Here is a 12,368-nt window from a genome sequence, read left to right on the forward strand (position 1 = left end):
AACTCTACAAACCTTCTCAAGAAGACTTTCAAATATCTAGAAAGAATGAGAGAATCTATATTAAGGAATCAATACTCAAGAGAATCTATATTAAGGAATCAATACTCAAGCTATATTTTTATTTATTTCTTATTCAACCTTCCTAACTAATGACTAAAGAAGAAAGAAAGCTGGGAGCCTAGACTCACTACTATAAATAGAATCAAGGGCCTATCTATCTCATTTATTACTCTTCCGCAATATAGAAACCTGTTAGAGGAAAGAGGACTGCTTTGATAAATCCAATATAGGGTGTGCATAGGAGATGGGTTTCAAGTCCTGCTGCCACAGGCCATGGTTCAATCGGTGATTTCTTTCCATTGAAGTTGAAACTTCTTTCAATCTTACTTCAATATACATTCTATTAACTCAAGCATACTTTCTCTAAACTCGCAGGCATCTCTCAGAAATATCTCCAATGAGACTAAACAACTCTCAGGAGGATAAGGCACATGGTCTCTGAAGGTCTTGTAGGCTTCTATGACCAACACAACCTAGTCTACAGATTTTGAAAGCCCGTATTGCTGCTCAAAACAACCAACTCTACATTTCCTAACTCTCTCTACATAAGCTACATACTAGTTCCTAGGAGTCTTTCTACCCAAGCATATTTACTAGTTATTCAAGAGTCTCTTGCTTCACTGACGAGTTCCTAATCCTTTCTCTATACCTAAGTATACTATAGATCTCATAAACTTATTGAACGTCTTTCTATTTCCTCACTATAGAAACTAGTCAGAGTTCTTCTTCACTCCTAACTATAGAAACTCTACAAACCTTCTCAAGAAGACTTTCAAATATCTAGAAAGAATGAGAGAACTATATTAAGGAATGAATACTCAAGCTATATTCTTATTTATTTCTTATTCAACCTTCCTAACTAATGACTAAAGAAGAAAGAAAGTTGGGAGCCTAGACTCACTACTATAAATAGAATCAAGTGACTATCTATCTCCTTTATAGAAACTAAATCAAACTCAACTCCTAATACTTTCTCTATCTAACAAATAGAGAACCTCAAATCTAGAAAGGCTAGGAAGAGAACAGAACCCAATTACTATTCTTCAATATAAAAACCAACAAATAGAGGAAAGAGAACCGGAGACATCAACCCTACTAATAGACCAACAATCTCATACATCTACCTAACCTCTCACCAATATATATAGAAGACATAAAGACTATTATGACCTTCCTACTACTGAAAGAGAACTTATCTAATCACTTTAAAGAAGAATAGAGAGGATATAGATCCCAGTTACTTATCCATTTTTCCATGTTGAAGAATCCTTAGTAACAATCTACCAATATCTAAACCTCCTATTACACCTACAAATAGCAAACTTAGAAACTAATATAATACTGAAAAGGGATACTAAGAAATAGAAATAGTTCCATAGTAACTCCTACTTACTTGAACAAAGAGTCCCTAATTACTATCTCTAGCAATAAAAGAGATAAGGTTGTCCTGACCCCATCAACCCTACTAATAGATCAACAATCTCATACATCTATCTAACCTCTCACCAATATACATAGAAGACATAAAGACTATTATGACCTTCCTACTACTGAAAGAGAACCTATCTAATCACTTTGAGAAATAGTTCCATACTAATTCCTACTTACTTGAACAAGGAGTCCATAATTACTATCTCTAGCAATAAAAGGGATAAGGTTGTTGTGACCTTGCTTTACTTTAGAGACGACCTTATTTCTCTTCCATTCCATCTATCTCTACATAATGTTTCTCTTCTGTTCGATCTATGTCTACATAATGAGAAAGAATGAGAGAATCTATATTAAGGAATGAATACACAAGCTATATTCTTATTTATTTCTTATTCAACCTTCCTAACTAATGACTAAAGAAGAAAGAAATCCGGGAGCCTAGACTCACTACTATAAATAGAATCAAGCGCCTATCTATCTCCTTTCTTACTCTTCTTCAGTATAGAAACCAACAAATATAGGAAAGAGAATTGCTTTGATAAATCCAATATAGGGTGCGCATAGGAGATGGGTTTCAGGTCCTGCTGCCACATGCCATGGTTCAATCGGTGATTTCCTTCTAGTGAAGTTGAAATTTCTTTCAATCTTACTCCAATATACATTCTATTAACTCAAGCATACTTTCTCTAGACTCATAGGCATCTCTCATAAATATCTCCACTGAGACTAAACAACTCTCACGAGGATAAGGCACACGGTCTCTGAAGGTCTTGTAGGCTTCTATGACCAACACAACCTGGTCTACAAATTTTGAAAGCCTGTATTGCTGCTCAAAACAATTGAAAATCCCGTTTAAACCTTATATTTCGTTCTTCTGCTAAAATAGCAGAATTCTTTGATTTACCTGAAATATGGCAAAAACCAAATTTTACACATGGAACTGAAAGGAATTAAAACCTAGCTTATAATCTTCTCGGGTCCGATTCTTGAATTAACCCATGCACATCTTTGCCACGCGATCACCGTCAGATCGCGCCCTTCACAATGAACGTATTCGATTGATTTGGAACTCAACTAGATCAAACCATATTCTATAAAATATCGCGTCTAAATTTTATATTAAAACTCGTTCATTTTTCGATGTGATTGCCGTTGGATCTGCCTACTTTAACCGGACGGCCCAGTGATCCGGAACTCAACTGGATCAAACTGTATTCTATAAAATATCGCGTTTGAATTTTATATTAAAACTCATTCATTTTTCAACGCGATTGCCATCGGATCTGCCTCCTTTAATCGGATGGTCCAAGTTAACTGGGCTGTTAACTGAGTTTAATAAAATATCGCGTCCATTTCTGGATTAAACCTCAGCGCTTATTTTGCACGCGATGACCGTAGATCTAACGGATTTGTTGATTGGACGGTTCTGGGCTTCTTCGGGTTTTCTCGCGAATTTATCAGGGATTCTTTGTTCCACCAAGTTTAGTCCATCACTAAACTATATTCCTGTGATCTTGAAACATCTCTAGGATACAACGGTTCATTGTAATTACAGACGATCCAGCCTATAATGAAAACAAACATCAAAAATATCCTTTTCAAGCAGTTGAAAGGCTTAACACTTCAACTTCAGCTCTTATTACTGATTTGCACATTGTACATTTCTCCAGTTTCAGAACATCTCCCTGTTCCTCCAGCTTAGAGCATGGACTAGGTGCCGCGCAACCCCTCCTGTTTAAACTATGGTCAATACTATTAAACTTTATCATATAGATGGCGTGTAGTAAGATCTTGAGCTCTGTTAAAAGGTGTTGCTAACTGATGCCTCAAATTTACCCTGCTGATTAAAAATGGTTAGAAAGTAGGAGGCATTTTAATCATATTTTTTTTAGTAGAAATGAATTTAATATTATTAAAAATTTATGAATACTTAAAAATGTTGAAAATTAATAACTATAATTTTTATTTATAAAAACAATTATAATATATTTTTTTAAATTATAACTAAATTTCCATATTTTTCAGAGCAAATTTGATGCTAGTTAGACCCCGGCCTTTTAAAAGAGATTCCGCCTTTCTGGCCATGGTCACCAAAGTCATCATTTTGTGATCTTTTGCGATGCACTTAACTCATTAGTTCTGGGTGCCGGATTTGCTGTAAAGCTCTTTCCATTAATTTTAGAGCCTAAATAAGCTAAATATCATCGCTTTTGATGATCCAAGGTAAATAGCATTAAATTATATAGTGCAAAAAATGAAAATAGAAGCAATTCTGCACGTACCTGTATAAAGATAGCAAATTTATACATTTAAATGACAAATAAATGCAAAACTCGAAATTAATTTTGTTTGTCTGATGATAATTAATAAAGGTATCTCACTGACATAAACTTCTCGGTCATTTTGGCACGGTTTCAGAAACACAAGGTAAAGGGCATCGATGCTACATGTAAACCACGAAATTTATAGATTTAAATGGCAAACAGATGTAAACCACGCAATTATAGCGCAAGTACAGTCATGTGATATGCTTAATAAAGGTATTTCAATAAAAAAAAATTGAAGTAAACTCCCAGAAAATTTCGGGTTGCTTTGAAATTAATATAACATTGCATAGAAAGAAATTGATAAGACATAATTGTATGAATGTATTCTTAAAGTCGTCTCGAAGTAATTGATAGATAATAGTAGAAATGAGTTAATAGTAAATGGTTTGAATAACGCTAAGTTACTCAAAGAAACTAATTGATGGAAATGATTTTATAAATGAACTATTAAAGTTGTTTGAAAGTAATTGATAATTCTTGAAAAAGAATTATTATTAAATATTTTGAAGGCTGATAATTATAAAAAATAGTTATAAACGTCTTGGTTTTTATTTTATATATTTATTTATTTTTATGACAAATGGATAAGATTGTGAGATAGATTTATCTTTTCTATGCTTTTATATCAAAGTGTAGGTAAGGAGTGACACAAGTACTGCCTAAGTAATGTTTGTTAAAAAATTTGCAAGAGCTTTGATATCACTGGAAAGAAATTTCAGGAGGCATAGGAGAGGGGTCTCTCTCAATAAATCAGTTTTAGAGTTCAAATCTATCTTCAGTTGCGGCGAACAAAGCAAACAAATTGCAAGTGGAGATAGGCTTAAAAACAACAAAAATTTAACTAGCGGAAAAACAGAGTAAAAGCTTGGAGCAACACAATAAGACTTTGGATTATATTTCTAATGCATGAACTACATACATATAGACATTGAATTATGCTTCTAATGCATGAAATACATACATATGCGAGTGCAGCTCCTTCACCAATAAAATAAAAGTTTACCGCGATTTACACTTCACCAGGGGTTGCAAAGTAAGAGACAGTAAAACTTTCACACGCCTTCAAAATTTGCTCCACGATTTTCTCCAACCTACCTCCTCTCTCTCTGCTATCCAAAAGCATTTTACATTCATATTTATCTAAACATATATCTTTGACTCATTTTCTCCTCTCTACCTCTCAGATTTACACCCTCGACTCTCTCTCTACTATGCAAAAGGATTTTACATTCATATTTATCTAAACATATATCTTTGACTCATTAATACTGGACAGAGCAAAATATTAAGACATAGTATGGGCGCTTGTACAAAATGAATGATTTTCTGAACTTGCAGAGGTTGCGGACTGTAAGTAAGAGTTGTGCAGTAAATGTTTGACCATACATATTTACCAACCCTTCATTAAATACACATTCCTTCTTAAATGCTTTATGTGTGTTTTGGAATGGTCTTATGTGTTGCGGAATGGAGAACTCGTACTCCTACTCAGAACTTCTGTCTTTCAGCTTGCAAACAAAATCCACAACCTATAAAAATCAAGTGGACAAGTATGGTTGTTGTCAATGTGTTTAACATGGTGGTTGGAACTAATTTTCCAACACTCTCCCTTAATCAAAACTACCACTATTGATAATTACCAAATAGTCTTTGAGATAAACAAAAATTTCACATGGCAATGGCTTTGTGAAAAGGTCAACAAATTGTTCCTGCGACTTGCCATGTTGCAACAAAATTAAACCATTGTTAGTCAAGTCTCTAATAAAATGATATTTAGTGTCAATGTGCTTGGTCCTCTTGTTAAAAACAAAATTCCTTGATAGTGTAATTGCGAAAGTGTTATTGCAGAAAATAGTTGTTATTCCCTCCTGATCGTGGCATAAATCCCTAAACATTCTTCTCATCCAAATAGCTTGACACGTTGCTGCTATTGCGATGATATATTTAGCTTCTGCTGTTGACAATGACACTGTTATCTGCTTCTTGGAGGCCCATGAAATGGCTCTATAACCCAAATGAAAAACATCTCCCGATGTGCTCTTTCTATCATCAACACTTCCTTCCCAATCACTGTCAGTGTAACCGACCAACCTAAAATCGTTTATTGCGGTATACAGAATACCATGCTGCTTTGTCCCATTGACATACCTTAGAATCCTTTTCGCTGCTTGCCAATGTGTCTCCTTGGGTGTCTCCTTGAACCTTGACACGAGGCTTACTACAAACATTATATCAGGCCTAGTGGCGGTCAAATACATCATGTTGCCCACCATACATTTGTATAATGTCGAATTGACATTGCTGCTATAATATTCTTTTCTCAACTTCAATCCCATGACAGTTGGAGTTGGTGCGGGCTTGTTGTTCTACATATTAAACCTCTCCAAAATGTCTGCTACATACTTGAGAAATAAAAATACCATTTTCTGTTTGCTTCACTTCTATGCCCAAAAAATACCTTAACAACCCCAAGTCAATTATTTCAAACTCACTTTTCATGACTTCTTTGAAATCAGCAATGAAGAAATCATCCATGCTTGTAAAAATCAAATCATCTACATACAAGACAATAATAAGAAGCTTACCATCACTCCCTTTGATGTAGAGAGTAGGCTCACTGTCACATTTGTCGAATCCATTGTCCAACATGTAAGAATTTATCATACTATACCATGCACGTGGTACTTGCTTCATCCCATAAAGAGCTTTCCTCAACCTATACACCTTGTATTCTTGGCCTTCTACCTCATAACCAGGTGGTTGCACAATATATACTTCCTCTTTTAGCACTCCATTCAAGAACGTTGATTTTACATCCATTTGATACACTTTCCATTTATGTTGCGTGAAAATCGACACCACTCTACGCACTGTCTCCATCCTCACGACTGGCGCGAATGTCTCTGCATAATCTCTTCCATGTTGGTGCTTGTATCCTTTGACAACTAGACTTGCATTATGCCTTTCAATCTTCCCCTCAACATTGCTCTTTGTCTTATAGACCCACTTAACTCAAATGAATTCTTTTCCTTGTAGAAGGTTCACTAACTCCCATGTGCCATTCTTTTCTATTGCTTCTATTTCTTCCTCCATTGCTGCAACCGATTTTTCTTCTTTGACTACATCCTCAAAATGGATTGGGTCATCTAACTGGAAAAACAATGCAAATAAGGAATTCAGACCAACACTACTATCAACTTCACCTTTCTCATAAATTCCATTTGAATGTCTGAATTTTGGTCTTCTTATGCTTGTGGAAGATGGGCTTGACATATCACTTGGTGTTGCACTTTACGGTGTGCTTGGAGAAGCACTTGCTTGGCTGTGTGACTTTGTTCTATTATTTGTTGATGGTGTTACTTGTTGCCTACTTCGTTGCGGTTGAATAGGAGTAGAGGCAGTCATTGTTGAGAAATTACTTGTTGCACTCAATTCCTCTCTGTCCTCATGTTGTATACATGTTGTCACATTGAATGTCTTCTCTAAACTTCCATCCCATGCTTCCTCTTTTATGAATTGCACGTCTTTGATGATTATGACCTTCCTGGTTGATGGATTGTAGAGCTTGTATGCCTTGGATAACATATATGCATTTCTCCCCCTTGTTATCCAACATCTTCCTCAACTCATCTGGGACATGTTCATATGCCACACATCCAAACACTCTCATGTGAGTGACACCATGCATTCTTCCACTCCATGCCTCTTCAGGAACCATGCTCTTAACACTTTTGGTTGGACACCTAATCATGATATATGTTGCACAAGAGAGAACTTCACCTAAATAATCATTTGGCAAATGTTTCTCCTTCACCATACTCCTTTCCATTTCCATAATGGTACTATTCTTCCTTTCCACGACACCATTTTGCTGAGGTGTATACCTTGTCATAAATTGCTTGTGAATTCTATGCTCCCTGCAAAAACGGAGGAAGTCATTTGAGATGTATTTGCCACCTCTGTAAGTCCTCAAGACTTTGATTGTATCTCAATCAAAAGACGAGGCAAATGGTAAGCATTTACATTCTTCTTCTTTACATGAAAGTGTTGATGTAAATTCATTTGCAGCCTTTAAAAAACATAGTAAAGGCATTGGATCCAAGCTCTTGACCAATATGGGTTACAAGGGAGGAGGCCTTGGAGTGAACCATTAAGGCATTAAAAATCCAATTGAGGCAAAAGGAGAGGCCTAAATATGAAGGATTAGTCTATGTTGCAAAAGAAGAATGGTCTTCTAGCGACAACTCAAGTGAATCGTGTTCCCTTTGCCATAAGAGAGTACATGAGGAGGCAAGATGTTTGGATTTGCATCCAGAATTGGTGCCCGCTTGGTTCCTCAAGTATGCAGAGGACTTGAAGTGAAAAACATCTCCAAAAAGAGATGAATAATTTGAAGAAGAAATGGAGCTAAGTTCTTCTTTCCATGCAAGTTTCTCATTCAAGAAGTGTGAGCCAAAGGACAACAAAAAGAGGTATAATCGTCATGTTAATTCAAATGCTTTTCATAATGGAAAACAAAACGTTGATTGGAATAACATGTTGAGGAATGTGTTTCCATGCACCTTTTTCCTTTCATCTAACCATTTTGTAGATAAGTGTTATAAAAGGAAAGAAATCATCAAGAAGATGTTTATGTCTAATGGAATTGACACTGAAAAGAGAAAATCTCATCCAAGGTTAAAGACATGTGAGCCAAGAGAAGCTCAAAGGAAGTTTTGCACTCATTACTATATCAATGGGCATTGGTTTGAGAAGTGTTGGAAATTGTTTCCACAACTACATCTTGGCAAGGGCAAGCAAATTATGTAAGCACCAGAAGAGGAAGTGACAAAACAAAAAGTGGCGCAAGATGCGACCATCCGTGAAGTAGCTCCAGAAGGAGAAAAAGTTCAAATAGAGGGTTCATCTACCTGGCCGAGTAAGAAATGGGCCAACTATTTGTCTAGCTGATGTTTCTAAAATCTTTATTTTGCACTACTTGCATATTCCCATAGTTGGGAAATTTCTAAAAGTGATGTTCATAAACAAATCACTTATATGCAGCAGGGTTTTCTTTGGCATTGTTATGCTAGTTTGGCTTGTTGATAGTTGACTTGAATGGAAGATTTGGAAGTCAAGTTTATTCCATCTTGTAAAATTGTTGTATGAGTAGTTTCAGCACATTCCGTATATTGCAAATGTGTTAAGCACTCAGTTATACAAGTGTTCACTATGTGAAACTTGTTTGGTCCATTTGTCAAAGTCGTTTTGGGTTCTTATCCTTGATAACGATTTTGCAGAAGAGGACCATGGGAATTCTTCTTGGGAAGTATGTTGTTGTGGATGGCCATAGTGACATGGACAAGCCAAGAAGAACATTAAACTTGAATTCTTTGGTTAGATTATATTTCAAGTTCAGCCCGAAAAAGAGCCAAGACAAGTACAAGTCAAGGCACTACAAATTGGATCAATTTGGAAAAGTAAAGGAATTGTACCTTCAAATTGTAAACAATTGAAAGTGATCTTTTGGGGTCCAAAATTGTCTAGTGGGGAGGAGTGATCAGGTGCTCAAAATTATGCTAAAAAATGAAAGCTATTGGATTTGTGTGCAACCTGAACGACTGCGCAGTACTTATCGTCTTGAATCTGACACAACACGTTCCACGCAAAACGGACTCCATATGACCTCAAATACGAGTTTTGTTCAGTTTATCAAACAAGGAAATTTAAGAAAAAAGGGACAACCCAGTCAGCAGTCTAGGCTACTGATGTGGCGTTGATTGAACTGCTTAGGTGGCACTGACAGGGCATGGTGAGGTTGTACTGACTGGGTTTATTGATGGTGAGTTAGATCATTCCAAGTTGCACACTCCGATTTTTCAGAAATTTATGGTTTCTATTAGTTGGAATAGTGGCCAACCATGGGCTCACATGTGGCCCAGCTGGAGGCCTCTACATGGCAACCCACGAGGCCACTAAATTCTAGTTCAACGACTGAGTGGAGGCTATGCTATTCGAAACCAAAACCTTCCAACGCACATCACAACGTCTTACCACACCGCCTACACCATGGGTCTTAAACATATTTTGAACGAGTTAATGTTATAATTCATTGGGACTATAGGTGAGGCTAACCACTAGGCCTTTGCCCAACGGTCCCTAAAACCGTTTAATATGAACACGCAAACGAGCATATAAAATGTAACCACCAGATGAATGTTAACTGCCAGGTTTGAATCATGTGAATGCGCGTTGAGGATAAAGGAGCCAAGCTCGCAGGGACGGGCCTAGGGCCTTAGCCCCACGGCATATGGCCTCATATGACCAATTTTTCTACGCTTTTTGGGTGTTGGAAGACTTTTCAACTGCCCGACAAATCCACCTAGATTTCGGTGGATTTGTGGGCCAATTAGCGGATTTTCGAGCCAAATTGGTGGTTTGGTGCCAAAAATCATGCAAATTGTGGAGCGCATAGTGGGGAAACTAGCAGAAGTCATAATTTCTCCAATTTTCGACCAAATTTGGTGCAAAATGAGGCTAGGTAGTCATTTTTGGACATTTTGGACTCATTGGAGAATGTCTTAGAATCAAAGGAGAATTTCTAGATAGGATTTTTGCAGGTTGATCTCTATGGGTTCCATGGTCAACAAGAGTGTTGAATCAGTTTATCGAGAAGTTTAAAGATGGAGATGACCTTGCAGGGGTTTTCCAGCCTCCATGGGCTTTCTAAAATAGCTATTACATCAGTGTTGTATCTTTTATTCCTCTTTTCTCTATGTGTTTTGGAGGAGAGACTTGTTTATGTAATTCAAGTGGATTGTGGTATTGTTGATGCTCTTTGAAGTTGGAGTATGCGGTATTGGTGCAAGATGTCTTTTTATGCTGAAATTTTATATGTTTGATTGTAGGTTTACATGTATATGGAGTGATAACTCTTACAGAAGTTGTTTCTTTGAAGGAGAAACTAACCATTCCATTTCTTAGCACTTTATGTACTCTTCTTTTTCTAAACATTGAGAATAATGAGAAAGGGTCACGCCATTAGAGCTGATCCAAGGAGATGTGGCCCAGGATGGGTGAACTCCTTTAACAATGGTTAGTGTATTACTGATTGATTCATACTTCCATTCAGTGTTTTGAATTCATGTTTAAATTTTTCATGAAATTAACATAAGAAAGCACACATAAAATCTCATGTTTTTACTTGCTATTTTAGAGTACAAACCTCAAGCACATTTTTGTATTTTGATGAGGATCTTAGCATAGAAAACTAATATTCCACATTCAGATAAGTGACATTGAATATAGAATTAGTTTAAGTACACCAATCATGAGTAGAGTAACTTAGAAAATAAATGATACATTATGAAGATAAAGAAAGAAAATTCAAACACATGTTTGGTATAAATATTATCCTATGGTGATTCAAGTTATGAGTGTAAACGAAATTTCAAACTTTTATCAAGTTATAGATTGAAAGGAATGCATGAATTTTATGAAACAAGAATATGATTTAATAATGAAAAATGAAACTTGGGAACTTAACGAATTTCTTGAAAATAAAATTCTTATAGGTTTAAGATGGTTGCTCAAATTTAATTTCAATGTTGATGGTAGTGTAGACAAATTTAAACCTATATTGGTTTCAAAAAGTGATTCAATAAAAAAGGAATAGATTATAAAAAACAAGTTTTTCCTTGTAGCTAAAATGTACACCATTATATTAATGCTTGCATTAGCTATTAAGTATAACAGGAAAGTAGATCATTTGGAAGTTAAGTCAACATTTTTTTATTGGAGTTAAAAGAAGTATGTTGAGTTTGATGAAAAGGTTCTGTAAAGCAAGGACAAAAACATCTTGCCCCTTGCCTAAAGAAAGCATTATATCCTCTTAAAGAACTCTCAGATCATAAAAATCTCTCAAGTCATGGTATATGAAAATTGACACTTTTTTTTCTAGAAAAGTTTCATCAAAAGTATAAGTGATCCAAATATTTACATAAAAGATGAGGGAGGTGAGAATGTTTCTTAGATTTCATTATATGTTGATGATTATTCATCATAATGAGTGCTACAAAATTTATTAATGAGATCAAAAGACACTTATCATAGGAATTTTAAGCGAAGTGTCTTGGTTAGATGCATTATTTTTTAGGCATTGATATTTGAAGACAAAATGGTAACAATTTGATTACTCGATATGTATACAAAGTAACTAAAAAGAATGTTCAATATAACGGAATTTAATCTAAATGATAATACAAAACAAGTAAATGGTACTTCGTATAAAAATTTGTTGGGAAGTCTAAACAATTTAACTACAATAAAACCTGATATTAAATATTCAATTATCATACTTAGTCAATTCATGCTAAATCATATGATAATTACCAGAAAGAAGTTAAAATAGCCATTTGAGGCTTAAAAGAGATGATATATTTTGGTAATCAATATACTAATTATTTCAATGTTGAGTTGATAAACTTGTTCATACTCTGATAAACCTTTGGATATGCATTCAATAAATGATCTAGAATTGTGTCTTGGAGTAGCAAGAAATAACTGGCTATT

Source organism: Pinus tabuliformis, chromosome 7 (genome assembly GCF_031772625.1).
Source record: "Pinus tabuliformis cultivar Carrire ecotype Pingquan chromosome 7, CPIR1, whole genome shotgun sequence".
NCBI classification, from domain to species: domain Eukaryota; kingdom Viridiplantae; phylum Streptophyta; class Pinopsida; order Pinales; family Pinaceae; genus Pinus; species Pinus tabuliformis.